Genomic DNA, 13,754 nt, shown 5'->3' with positions numbered 1-13,754 from the left:
ACTGGAATCATAAACTGGTCAGAGAACTGGGGGATTACCGAGATTGTTTGCCTCTTCCTCTCTGACTCAGGGCAGTCTTCATGTCCAAGTGCAATCAGGATTTTACATCATTTCCCTGCTCCAAGGAAGAAAGTGGATTTTTACACAGAAATTTACCTGCCAGCTGCACTGCTGCCTTGACATTTTAAGTGGTACCTGCCCTTCTGTGTCAGACATTTCCCACAAATAAGAAAGTGACAAGTTTCCCTAATGGGCATTCAGCATTCAATGAAGTGAGAACCCTGCTGGGGGCTGGGGGGGGGGGGCGGAAATGTGGTGTCTGTAGAAGACAAAGAGAGCATCAGCAACAAATATATTTTGAGCAATTATCTTGGGGCCCTCCCACCCAGTGTCCCCATGCTCAGCCAAGCGAGGTCTTCAAGAGGAAGGCTGAGTATATGGGTGCCTTCCCCCCGCCTCCTGCTGAGTCACTGTAGCAAATTGCAGCAGGCAACTAGAGCTGCCTTGCAATCAGCAAGACCAAGCCCCAGGGAGCACAAATATTGGCCCTTTGGATTTGAAAATAGGTGAAAGAACATATTGGCATCAGACTCATATAGAAAAAAGAACTGTAAACATCATGTGGGCCTATTGGCATCCAGTGAGTGAATCCCCTTTTGTGACTTTGCTGCCATGTGCTTTGCTAGGTGTATTCAAGCTTGCTTCCAATGGCAGAGATTTTACCACTAACTTAGGGCTACTTGGTTAATTGGAACATTAGAGCTAACCCACTAACTCAGATGGAGAATTCAAGGCCTGGATGAGAGAAGTGACTTGCTCTAAGTCACCTGTGAGCTGGAGACTGGCCTTCCTGGGTCTTCTAGAACCCGGTCTTAATGTTCATTAGGCATAACATGGTGGTTAAAAGAATGGGTTCTGGGGCCAAACACCAGCCCTGGCCCTGGGTCAATACATCTTTCTTTTAAGTTCCAGTTATCTTGACTAAAAAAATGGGGAAAATAATGGTGCCTAACTTATTGGGTTGTAAGGATCAAATGTGAAAATGGGGTTGCCTGGCTGGCTCAGTCAGAGGAACATTTGACTCTTGATCTCAGGGTTGTGAGTAGAGTCCTACATTGGGTATAAAGATTACTTAAAAATAAAAATCTTTTTGGAGGGCACCTGGGTGGCTCAGTCGGTTAAGCATCAACTTTGGTTTGGATCATGATCTCACAGTTTGTGAGTTCGAGCCCCGCGTTGGGCTCTGTGCTGACCGCTCAGAGCCTGGAGCCTGCTTCAGATTCTGTGTCTCCTCCTCTCTCTGCCCCTCCCATGCTCATGCTCTGTCTCTCTCTGTCTCTCAGTAATAAATAAATGTTAAAAAAATTTTAATAAAAATCTTTTTTTTTTTAAATGAGAAAATGGATACCAGGTACTTCATACCATAGTTGGCACATAGCTAGTATGCAGTTACTATAGCTACTAAATATAATTAATACTGATTCTTCTTATGTTTACCTACAATCTCTGTTGAATATTAGGGAGTCATATTTATCATCTTTTTGACCACTCATCATATGGTTCTGTGTAGACCCAGGGTCTCAAAGGGAACCAAGATGGCAATGGAATTCCAAGAAGGCATGCTGACAGGAAATTACTCAGGCTGGCCAAGGACCTCCCCTTTTGCCAACCTTTTCAGGCTTCCTACGCAGCCTTTACCACCCATCTCTCTGTGCACAATGCAGTCTTTGAGTTGGGCCAAGATGTCTCCCCTGAGACTTCCATAAGAATACCATTTATCAGCACCTTGGACAGCATACAAATGATTCCTCATCTCCCAACAATCAGGGAGATGTTAATTCTTTGACACAATGCCAGATGACAGCTAAGGTATTTGGAAAGAAGGGGTTCAGAAATCTTCCTTCCCTGAGACCAAATTCCCAGGAAAATTGTACAGGCAGGGCATAAAGCAAGCAAACGAAGAATAAAACCTCCCAGATGTATGACTTTCATTCTCTACTTCCCACAGACAGCCCACTGCTTATTAAAAGTTTGGGATGGAAAAACAAAGTTGGTACCCATTCCAAAGAGAGTGATTGGAACAAAGTAGGCACATTTCATGGGACTGGCTGATATGCCAGCTCCCTCTCTGTGGCATTGTTACAATTATAGCTATTCTTGGGGATGTAATTCATTATGGACCCATTATTCCCAAGAAGCAGAGAAGAGCAAAAATCAAAGGTTTATCATCTGGCTGTGGTGCTTAGAATACAGCAGGCTGCCTGCTGGGTACATCCCGGGTGGCAATCAGAAACCAGAGCCCAGGGACAAATATACATTCCACTGAGCTCCTCCAGCCACCCGGATAAAATGATGCTATTTGCATCAAGGAAAAAAAAGGCTGCTGGCCCCTCTTTGGCCTTCTGGGCAATTTCCAGCCAGCTGGCCAATAGAGGAAGAGCTGCTGCCTTTAAAGAGAGGGGGATGGTCACCCTCACTCCCGGAGTTTAAAGAGAGAAGGACTATTACCAGTTGTGGAGTGCCCAATATGCCAGAACTGTGTTAAACACCTTATATGTATGGGAGAGGTATTATTAAACCCCATTTAGCAGAAGACAAACCTGAAACTGAAAGAGGTTGCTTAGCACTCTTGTAGTGTCAGAAACACAATTCTTACTGGCTTAAGTAAAAAAAGGGAAAATATTGGCTCAAGTGACTAAAAAGTCCAGGGGTAAATTGGTCTTCAAGTCCAGCTAGTTAGAACAGCTTAAAGATGTCTATCTCTTACCTTGGTTTTCCTCTGTATTATCGTCATCCCTAGGCAGGGTTTTTTTTTTCCTGTTTAAAAGACAGAGGTCACAAACTCTTCCTGGCCTCATCCTTCTAGCATAGCCACTCCAGTACAGAGAGCTTCTGTTCCTTAATAGTTCCAACAAAAGTCCCAGAACTGACACCCATTGACCTGGCATCGCTCACAAGTTATTTACAAATCAAATTGTCAAGGTGATGGAGTGCCCTGGTTGGCCAGGCCTGATTCAAGGGCCCACAGCTGGAGCTTGAGGAGATCCTGTCCCTCCAATATCACAGAGCAGGGGTGATTCCTTAATAAAATTTGACTCGCAGCATAAAAAGAGGGAAGAAAAGAGACACCTGGGTGGCTCAGTCGGTTAAGTACCTAACTCTTGATCTCAGCTCAGGTCTTGATCTTCAGATTGTGGGATCCATGCCCAGTGTGGAGCCTGCTTAAAAAAAATAATAATAATGGCCATTGTTAAATGTGCACCAAGTGATTTATACACACAGTTTCATTCATTCTTCACAACAACCCTGTGAGGTGTGTACTATTAAAGTAGCTGTTTCATCCAGACTTGGAGATATTAAATGTCTGGGCAGATACCTACAGCTAGCAAATGGCAAACCCAGAATTTGAGGACAGGTCTGTCTGATTTGAAATTGGTGTTCTTGACCCTATGCAAAAGTCTATAGGAACTTCCATTCTCACTGGGAAATAAGGGAAAGTTTCCTTGAGAAGGTAGCATTTGAGTGGTGTATAAGCAAGAAACTTTTGGATGTAAATGACAGAGATCTCATTAATACAGGCTTAAACAGAAATAGAGGATTTTTTTTATCTTGTGTAACTGAAAAACCCACGGAGAGATGGAAATGTAGGCACAGACTGGTCCAGGGGTACACGTGATGCCTATAAGACTTACTGTCAGTTCTCTCTTCTGTGCGAGCTGTATGAACTTGGGTGTGAGAACTTGAGTGTGACATTCTCCTAACTTAGCAACCCTTCTGGGAAAAGAGCATTGTTATTCCAAGAATTCCAACAAAAATTCAAGATCTGAGTCTTATTGGACCATTCAAGCCATGTGCCCATCCAGGTGGTCAGAAATACATTGACTGTCCCTGGAGTCAGGAGAACAGGTGGGTTAGTTTCAGCAGAAACATGTAGCATAGCCTGAACATGGAGAAGAGTGTCATTTATCAGTGTAAAATCAGGTTACTCTTATCAACAGAAGGGTAAGAGATATTAGGTTGACAAGAACAATTGATAGCTGCATTAGGTACCATCGTGCTTAAGAATCCATCCAAAAATGTAACTTAAAATAATCACTATTTAGCACCAGATTCTATGGTTATCAGTTTGGGCTTTTTCATGCATCTATGAACAGATGAAGGGTCAACTGGGACTTATTGGTCTCAGCTGAGCCATCATCCCTGTTTCTCAAGGTTTCTCAGCCCCCAGCAGGCTAGCCCAGCCTCATTCACAGGGTGGCAGAAGGTTTCCAAGAGAGACAAAAAGAGTTCAAGCACTTTTCAGGCCTCTGTTTGCACTTACAAACATCCTATGGGCGAAAACAAATCACATGACCTAGGCTAGAGTCACAATGGGAGAATACTCAAAGGTACGTAGCAAGAGGGCATGGATTGAAAGAGGGAAAGAATCTGTGGCCTTTCTTGCAATCTGACGCCATTTCAAACAGTGCTAGAACAGTGTCTAGCACATATTAGACACACCAAATAAAATTTTGTCAGATGAATGATGAGGTTCAGATGAGGGAAGAGCAGGGAAGGCCTTCAGGCAGAAGCAACACTGTTGGCAAAGTCCCCAAGATAGTAAATACAGATTTATTTGTAGTGAGCACATATGCTGTGGCTAATAATGGACCAAAGGAAGTAGTGGGACACAAGGGCCATAGTAGGGTAAACAATGTGGGTGCCGAGCTTAGGATTTGGACTTCTGTATGCACTGGGGAGTTGTTGAAGACTTCTGAATAGTGGCATGCTTCAATTAGCAAGTCCTAAGCAGGATTTTGGAGGGTAACTGCAGGCAGATGGACTTCTCTGGAGAACAAGATCCTGAGAAGAAGGAGGGACAATGACATCCTTGAAGACACAGCAACAGAGCAGCTACAGAGTCTACTGTGCTCCAGTGGGCACCGAAACTGAGTTTTGAACTCATTTTTGCTTGGCATATCCCAGATACCAAGCTTCTCCTGCCTCCCCCAGGCTGTGAGAACGTAGAGATATTCTGTCTCCTGAGCACCAACCAAATGCTACTTATTTCCCTCATTCGCTTGGAGTGGCCACTTCCAATACCTGGGAACAGCTGGCTGTCAGTCCTTCCACCCCCAGATGCTTCTTGTTGGGTCTTTCATGCACCAGAGCCTCCCCGGAAGTGAGATTTGGGCTCTAAGTTTCCACCTATTGCTCTGTTCTGAAAGCCAAACTTCCACTCAGAGCTGACCTGTCCAGGTCATTGTCAGTGCCCCACCCCCTGCTGAGATGCCAGTAAACATCAAAGACCCAAGATCCACTTAGGGGTGACCTTTTTTTGCAGAACCTCTCCAAGTCCAGTCACAGCTCAGTAGGCTTTGCAAATAACTGTGATGGGTCATTACTATCCCCTGCTTTACCTAAACATGTGTCCTGCCTGTCAATAGCAATGTTTTGCAATGTGGACTTTTTTTTTGGGGGGGGGAGCGTTATTGGTATGTATGTTTTGGCAAACAAGACAAGTACTGGCCTGTGGCAAACAACAACAAACCCACAGGCCACATAGTTGTCTTTTGAGAAACAATAAGCATCATGTTCAGACACCAAAAGGATATCCCACAGTGATCCCCACAGCAGCGCTGCAGATTAACTGTGGTATAGTCTTCATCCACAGACCCCAGCTCACTGAGGCCAGATGGGGCTCCTGTAGCTCCCAGGGGCAGGATTTGGAAATTGCAGGTGTCTGAATTGCTACAGTCTCTCATTCATATGCAATTTCCATGTAATGGTGTCCTCTGGGATAGAAAGAAAGAATTACAGCAGAATGCAGGGACCTGTTCTAAGCACTTCATATATTTTGACTCATTCAGTCCTCCTAAGCACCCTTTGAAGAAATTGAGGGACAGAGAGGTTTAGGGACCTGCTAAAACTCACCGACTTTGATGATAATGTTTCCTTTCTTCATGACTAAATGCTCAAACTTAAACAAAACTGAACCGGAAAGTAAATAAGTGAGTATTTTTTTTTAATGTTTATTTATTTTGAGAGAAGGGGGTGGTGCAGAGAGGGGTGAATTTTGAGAGGGGGCTGAGGTGCAGAGAGAGGAGGACAGAGGATCTGAAGTGGGCTCTATGCTGACAATAGAGAGCCCGATGTAGGGCTCAAACTCATGAACCATGAGATAATGACCTGAACCAAAGTCGGACACTTAACTGACTGAGTCACCCAGGCACCCCTGAAGATTTTTTATTTTTAATATTTTATGGAGTTTTGACACATGGAAAACTCAAATTTTACTGGTAAGAGCAGAAGAAAGCTCAAGCATTTCCTTTGTATTAGACCCTCAAGACCCCACACACCTCGCCTGCCTTCTTCGTGTTAATTCCTTACTTTGGGGTCCCCCTGGAGATCCTATCACACATGTTTCTCTCTTCCTCAGGAGAAGTGAGCTTGTCAGCACCTAGCACAATGCCTGGCACATAGCAGATACTTCAACGCTTGGTTGAAGGCCAAGACTTAGAAGGTTCTAGCCAGAGCTCATGACTGCAATGACTATTAAAAAAAGTCATTGCCTGGTCTGTGCCTCTGTTTCCCCATGAAGGGAAGCTTTGGACAGCAGCCACCACTGGCTCGTTTCACATAGTGGCAAACTCAGAAAAGTTCTATTGATGGAATCCTGAGCTCAGAACCCAAGGAGTGGGAAGACCTGCATCTTAGGATATATTCAAGAACCAGCGTGCCCAGCCCCAGCCCATCATGTCAATGTGTCTGGAAGTAAAGTGCTCACCCAGTGGTACTGGGCTGCCACATGCAGCAAGGTGTGAATGAGTTAGCAACGGCACTTTCCTGAATCACTGCATCATCCAAAGGCTGCCAGGTGGCAGCTGGCATCTTTGGCTGCTACGGTGGGCCAGGCAACGTCTGTTGCTCCAGGCACCCAGCTGGCTTTGTCAGAAGGACTGGGGAGGGTTGCCTTTCTCCTGCTGGATGTATTGGCTGGTAACACTGAGCACATGGGTGGGATGTCATCCGTGGCTCTTGGCTTAATCATACCCCAACATGGGAGTTAGGGGGTTGTGGTGGGATGGGGTGATCATCTGGATTCCTAACTTCCTCATTTGAGGTCTGCTGCTCAATGAGGTCTGAATAACTTCCAAACAATTAGTTTCAAGTTCCAGTTTCTTCCTCTGTACATAGGACAAGTAATCTGATTTCTGAGCCACAATTTCCTTGTTGGGACAGGAGGGGAATAAAAATAGGTACCTGGTAAGGTTGTTTTAAGATTCCAAGATGAAATGTATCATCTGCATACTCTAGCTAAACACCTGAACTCCTGGATACCTATTCTACTGTAGCCACTGGTACTCATCATCTGTCTAAAAAGTACCTCTTGATCCCTTCCTATCTGTTCTATTTTCTATGTATCATTTATCACAGTCTGTTGAAGCTCTTGTTTAACTATTGGCTTGAAAAATATTGTATTTTAAAATATTTGTTTAGAATAGCAATTAATTAGGGGCACCTGGGTGGCTCAGTCAGTTAAGCGTCCGACTTCAGCTCAGGTCATGATCTCACGGTCTGTGAGTTCGAGCCCCGCATTGGGCTCTGTGCTGACAGCTCAGAGCCTGGAGCCTGCTTCGGATTCTGTGTCTCCTTCTCTCTCTGCCCCTCCCCCACTTGTGCTCTGTCTCTCCCTGTCTCTCAAAAATAAATAAATGTAAAAAAAATTTTTTTAAAGAAGTTATGGGTTATTATCACTGTTTTTTTAAAAAATTTTTTAAACGTTTATTTATTTTTGAGACAGAGAGAGACAGAGCATGAACGGGGGAGGATCAGAAAGAGAGGAAAACACAGAATCCGAAGCAGGCTCCAGGCTCTGAGCTGTCAGCACAGAGCCCGACATGGGGCTCGAACTCACAGACCACGAGATCATGACATGAGCCAAAGTTGGATGCTTAACCGACTGAGCCACCCAGGCGCCCCTATTATCACTGTTAAGACCAGACCAGGGACTCTAAGACCAGACCAGACCAGATATCCATGAGCTCAGGTGTTCAGAGAACAAGAGTCTACCAAGAAGATTCCTGGGGAACAATGTCAAGTGTGCCCCAGCTAAAGCACAGAGCTTTACCCTTGCCAGAGTTATCATCATTATCATTATGGTTACCATTGATTGAATACTTCCTGACTGCCTGGCATTGCATTTAAAGAAAGAAAAACTATTATTTATAGTAAGATTAATAATGACCTGCTCTTTATATCATGTATGCATTTGTACACAGTTACACACATAGGTGTGTACACACACACACCCATCTTCCTCTAGAAGTAGACCCTAAAACAAAAATCAGAGTGCATGTAACTTATTTGGGAGGTGGTCCCAGGAAGTGATGATAAGAGTGGGTTAAGAAAGGCAGGGAAGTGAAGAAGTCAAGACCAGAGGGAGTTCTGAGAGGGTGACCACTGTTAGGCACATGGTGCTCGGACCTGCTGGGGTTCTCAGAGAAACAGTGTAGAACAAACCTCAGAGTTGCCCCATCTAAGTGATGAAGAAACAGTGATCTATCTACCAATTCCTGTGCATCACCTAACAGAGTCAACGTCCTGGCATTTCTGTCCTGCCCACACATAGTCTGAGCAAGTTCTCTGGACAAGAAGCCACAGGTGTATTCATAAAGGAGTACGAGAGGTGGTGGTTTGGGAACAATGAGTGCCAAGAGGTATTGGCAGAGCAATGATGGTGTCTGCCACGCCAGCTAAGAGGATGGGTCCTGATAACTGAAGTCTTGCTTGTTGGTGGTCTTGGGTGTGCCTGGAGACAACCTTAAGCAATGGGCATAGGGTGCAGGCTTGAGCTAACTGCCTGGAAAATAAAAGGTGATACGGAGGGTCTCAGAGAGAGCACAGAGTTGAGGGGCAGATAGATAGTGATGACCAGATGTTAGCAAAATTTATGTTGTTTCTTGAGGTCACAGACTGGGTTTGGGTGGAGGTGGGAAGCCAGGGTAGGGAGAGTTGATAAAGTCAAAGTCCTACCCTGGGGCTGGTGCAGACTGAACAAAGCAATGACACGCAGAGGCACCATGATCCAGGTAACATAAGCATGCTTATTCTTGAATCCTCACTGTTGGAACTTCTCTATATTAGTCAGCTATGGCCACGATAACGCTGCATAACAAACTATTCTCCAAACTCAGTAGCTTATAATAAAAAGAGCTTCATTTTCTAGTTCATGGGTCTGCAGACCCGTTTGGGAGGTGCTCGGCAAGTCATAGGTTGTCTCCAAGCTCATGATTGGGTTCCAGTCTGTTCTATGTGTGCCTTCATTCTATTCTGACCAGACACTATAACGTACATGTTCTTCCCCTGGTAGATCATATTTGTGAGAACCAAACCAAACCTTAGAAGCACATTTATAGCCTCTGCTCACATTGAGTCATAACATTCCATTGGCCCAAGCAAGTCACATGGCTAAGGCACCATCCACTAAGGCCACCACCACCCTCCTGTGTACGTGTGTGCATTGTAAGGTCACATGGGAGAAGGGGGGGTGTGAAGAATTGAGAACAGCAATCTCATCCACTAACAACCTCATTTTATCCCATGGGGAAGCTGATGCTTCAAAGAGTTAAACTATTTGTCTAAAGTCACAGCCTTGTATGGGATGCAGGTGGGTTTTGGACCCAGCTTTGCTTGACAACAAACAAAGCTTGTATATTTATCCTGATGAACTCCTCTGCTTGCATGTAAGGTGAGCTAACCCCCCAAGGGTACAAGGAACTGGAGTACAGCCTCAGAGGGTCCTCACCCATCTGGCAGTGTGCAAAGCACCCAAATTAACCAGAGATTACCTGTCTGCTCAAGGTTGTGCTCCAGATCTGTGTCAGGAAAGACAGAGCCTTGTTTCTCCTGCTTCCTGCACCATTCTCCCTAGATAGAACTGTGTGCTTTTGACTTTAAAACATCACCCAGGAGGGTTCCCTCCTCTCTGAGAAATCTTACCCATTGCTATCTAGCCAGAGGTTTTCAATGCAGGCCCGGGAGACCCAGAGGTGACAAATAGTTCCGTTTTCACTTCCTTGAAATTTCTCCTAAGTGTGCCTACTCTGCCAACCATATCTGCAAAGGGAAAGAGGTGAAGTTCACACCATTCAACTCCCAGCTGTTGCCATGGAGCCCGTCCAGACACCAACACGCCAGCAACTCTGGCTGCTATGCAATGGAATCAAAGAGGGGGAAAATAATCAGCGGGGGAGCAAACTCTTGTTTAAATGCAAATACCTTTGAGAGGAAGCAATTGAGGGAAAAGAAATTATGAAAACCCCAGTAGAGAGCACAGAGTTGGGACTGAGGCTGATAAGCCATGCTGGTCCCTCAGCGGGATAGTCTCTGCTTCATCTCCTGCCAAAGTGGGAAACTTGTGTTTCCAGAAGTGATTTGCCAATGACACACATCCCAGTCACCCCTAACAAGGTTCTTAGAAAGAGCAGAGTGGACTTCCTGATGGGCAGAGAGACTGGAAGAGCCTGGGATGCTGATGGGAGGGCTGAGCTGGTTTGCACTAGAATTTAAAGAGAAGGAAATGAAGGTTGAGAATTGAGACCCAAGCGGGAGATATTAGACAGGAATATAGGTACATCCATTAGCCTCCCCAAAGTGGGGGAAGAAGCCCCAGGGGAAGCAGGTTGGGGAAGGGCGTCTGAAAGCTCAATTAGAGACAGAAATGCTTTAGATTTTTCTGGCAAGAATTATGGTAGATTTTCATTTGCTAATCTTTATTAAAAATAAAGCCATCCATTTTTAGCTTAAAATTTCCTAAAGCTCAAGTATTTAACCACAAAAGGAGATTAGATCTTATAATTATTTTGTATTGAGGATTATTTTGATCTGTAAACTTTTTAAAAAGACACCTTGCAACTAAAAGACGCTTTCTGTCTCTGATCTCAGGAAAAGTGGGTAAGCTGGAAGACTTGGGGTGAGAAGTGAACATCTGAGACAAATCTGGTGCCTAGAAGCTCCAAATCACCACCACCTACCTCCCCCACCACACACCCACCTCCTGACTTGAGCCACCGTTGGGCTACAGATGTTTCAAGCAGGTACAGTGGTTGAGGTCCTCGGTGCTGTCTCAAGCCACTGCTGTCTGCGAGCACTGCAGGAAAGGAGATGGGAGAGAAGCCGGGAACATTTTGTCTCCAGCCTGAGTGCCCATGGGACTTCCAGTTATCCCCAGGCAGCTTAGCATCCAGGCTGTGAGGTTCTAGAAGGATTCCTGTGGTTGGCAAAAGGGCACCAAATTAAGAATCAAAAGACCTGTGTCAGAGCCCTGGCTCTAATATAATCCAGCCATACAACATGGGGCCACCGTTTCACCTTTCTGTGCCTTGGCCTCAGTGTCCATATCTGTGAAATGGGGTTGTTTTCCTATCATTTATTGAGCACTTAATGGAGGTAACAAACTGGCAAACTGTGGGCCACATGCCACCCCTGTATCTCACCTGCACAGTGCTGAAAAATAATCATGATTATTTTAAGATGAGGCAATTTCATATAAAATTCCAAGTTTCTGGTTTCTCTTGAAAAAGGATGTGATCTGACAACACGGAGACCTACCACATTACAGTCAGCTGGAGTAAACTGTTAAATTTAGAGAAAATACACGCTCCATTGGTCTCAATTCTCACCGCTCCCTGTTTGCCAAAACCCTGGGGCCAAGGGTCTGTTGCCTATTTAGCAGGGAAACTCTGTTTTACCCTGCAGTAGATAGAAATTTGGAAAGCACTGCGTATTTAATTCTTACAGCAACTCTCCTAAGCAGTAGGCAGTATATTCAATCCCATTTTACAGATTAGGAGACTGAGTCTTTTCTAAATAGAATCATGCAGGTTTCAGTTTGATTGCCACTTGCTCAAGGCCACACAACTAGCAAGTGACAGAGACCAGATGTGACCCCAAGCTGTCTTGCCTCAGAGCCCCCGCTTATAACCACTTCTCTATTCTGCTGGCCTACGAAGGGTACATCAAGCACTGTATTCAGATCACTGTACTCGGATCACAATGCTGAGGTTCAGGGAGGCGGTAGCCCACCTGGGTTGCTTTTTTCTGCGTCTCGCTTGTTCTGGAGATAAATGATCAGCACAGGGGTCAAAGCCATAAATAAAAAACCAGGGAAAATGAGAGCTGAAGGGACCCAGAGATGATTGGGTCAGATGTCTTCATTTCTTTTTTTAATTTTTTAAATGTCTATTTATTCTTGAGAGAGAGAAAGACAGAGCGTGAGTGGGGGAGGGTCAGAGAGAGAGAGGGGGAGACAGAATCCGAAGCAGGCTCCAGGTTCCGAGCTGTCAGCACAGAGCCGAATGCGGGGCTCGAACTCGTGGGCCGTGAGATCATGACCTGAGCCGAAGTCGGACGCTCAACCGACTGAGCCACCCAGGCGCCCCCAGATGTCTTCATTTTAAGGCCGGGAAACCTTGAAAAGGTTAAGTGACTTGTTCACACTCACCTATTTCCTGGAACTATCCATGCTGGGGTTAGATTAGGAAAATGAAGTAAAGAAGTTAATGAGCTTGCCAGATTTATATTTAGGCTCCCAAATTCACCTGGGCTGAAAATGCATAGATTTTACCGGTGCAAAAGTCTTCAAAGGGAGTCAGAATTACCTGGAGATTGCATCCATTTCCTCCTTTGCTCTTCATAGAGATTGTCCCCAAAATCTCAGCAAGGGAGGCGGGTAGCCATTTCTCCTAGTTTCCTTTTGGAAACACAGACCGTCAGAAGCCCAAAGGTCATCAAGAGGTCATCTAGGCCAATCATCTCGTTTCACAGGTGAGGAAGCCTAGGCCCGTGGGTGAGGGGACTCATCTGAGACTGTTCCACAAGCCGGCACAGAGCTAAACAGGAGCCACTCCCGCCTCACGTTCTGAGCTCACATCCCTTGGTACCGGTGCTGCTGTGAGCTTCTCACCGGCTCAGCTTGAGTCTCTTCCCGGGAAGCATTTTAATGATGTTGTTCAGAGGCTTCGCTGCTCGTTCCTCAGGGTCTCAGGATGGGGAGGACAGCTGGTCTAAGAACACACTCGCAGCTGGATTAATAAGAGAAGCAACACCTTCAAGTTCCTTCTCTTCGGCGGGAGAGTGAGAAACACAGCTGTCTCTCTCTTTGCATCCCAGATGCTCCCAGGGAGCGGAGACGTTCCTTGCTTTCCCACTTGACTAGAATTATGTGTGCTTCATGTTGATTGTGCACGTAGATGCCTCCCCCTCCAAGCAGCCTTCCCCGACTCTCCGCCAGAGTCGGTGCGGCTGCCTCCGGGCTCACGCCCCCAGCACTGTCAGCAGGGGAAGTCTACAACACACACCTCGAAACGAGCTCTTGCTGATCTCAACTGTATGAGAAACAGTTCCAAGGCAGGCACCAAATCTCATTCCTCTTTCCTCCCACAAGCCCCCCCAGCAACGGTGCACCTTGCAGTCATAAAAATAGCTGGTGCCACTTAATCCGGATTATAATAGACCAAGCTCTGGGCTAAGAACTTGGCATGCTTTATCTCAGTGGATCCTCAAAGCCACTCTGCAGGGAAAGTATTACTATACCCATTTTTTGGACAGGGACCCTGGAAGTTTACTTGCTCATAGATTTAGTGTAGCATTAGTAAATCCAACCTTCCCATGTGTGTCGTTTCTCTTTCCCCTCTCCCTTCACCTCCCACATTTTTCCAAGGCCCTCAAACTGACCCAACTTCTCTTGCCTCGGGGCTTTATCTGAGCAGATT

General features: G+C 45.6%; 1 long non-coding RNA gene across 1 annotated transcript; it reads right to left on the bottom strand.

Annotated features, from left to right (window-relative positions):
* Positions 1-4,334: 4,334 nt before the first annotated feature.
* LOC123379836 lies at positions 4,335-13,128 on the bottom strand. Its single transcript, XR_006584735.1, has 3 exons — positions 12,642-13,128; positions 11,036-11,131; positions 4,335-4,842 (listed from the first exon to the last, which is right to left on the bottom strand). It is a non-coding gene; the product is annotated as an uncharacterized LOC123379836 (long non-coding RNA).
* Positions 13,129-13,754: the final 626 nt, after the last annotated feature.

This window comes from Felis catus, chromosome A1 (assembly GCF_018350175.1).
Source record: "Felis catus isolate Fca126 chromosome A1, F.catus_Fca126_mat1.0, whole genome shotgun sequence".
Lineage (NCBI taxonomy): Eukaryota > Metazoa > Chordata > Mammalia > Carnivora > Felidae > Felis > Felis catus.
The sequence above is the reverse complement of the archived record's forward strand: the minus strand, read 5'-3'. Positions and strand labels throughout refer to the sequence as shown.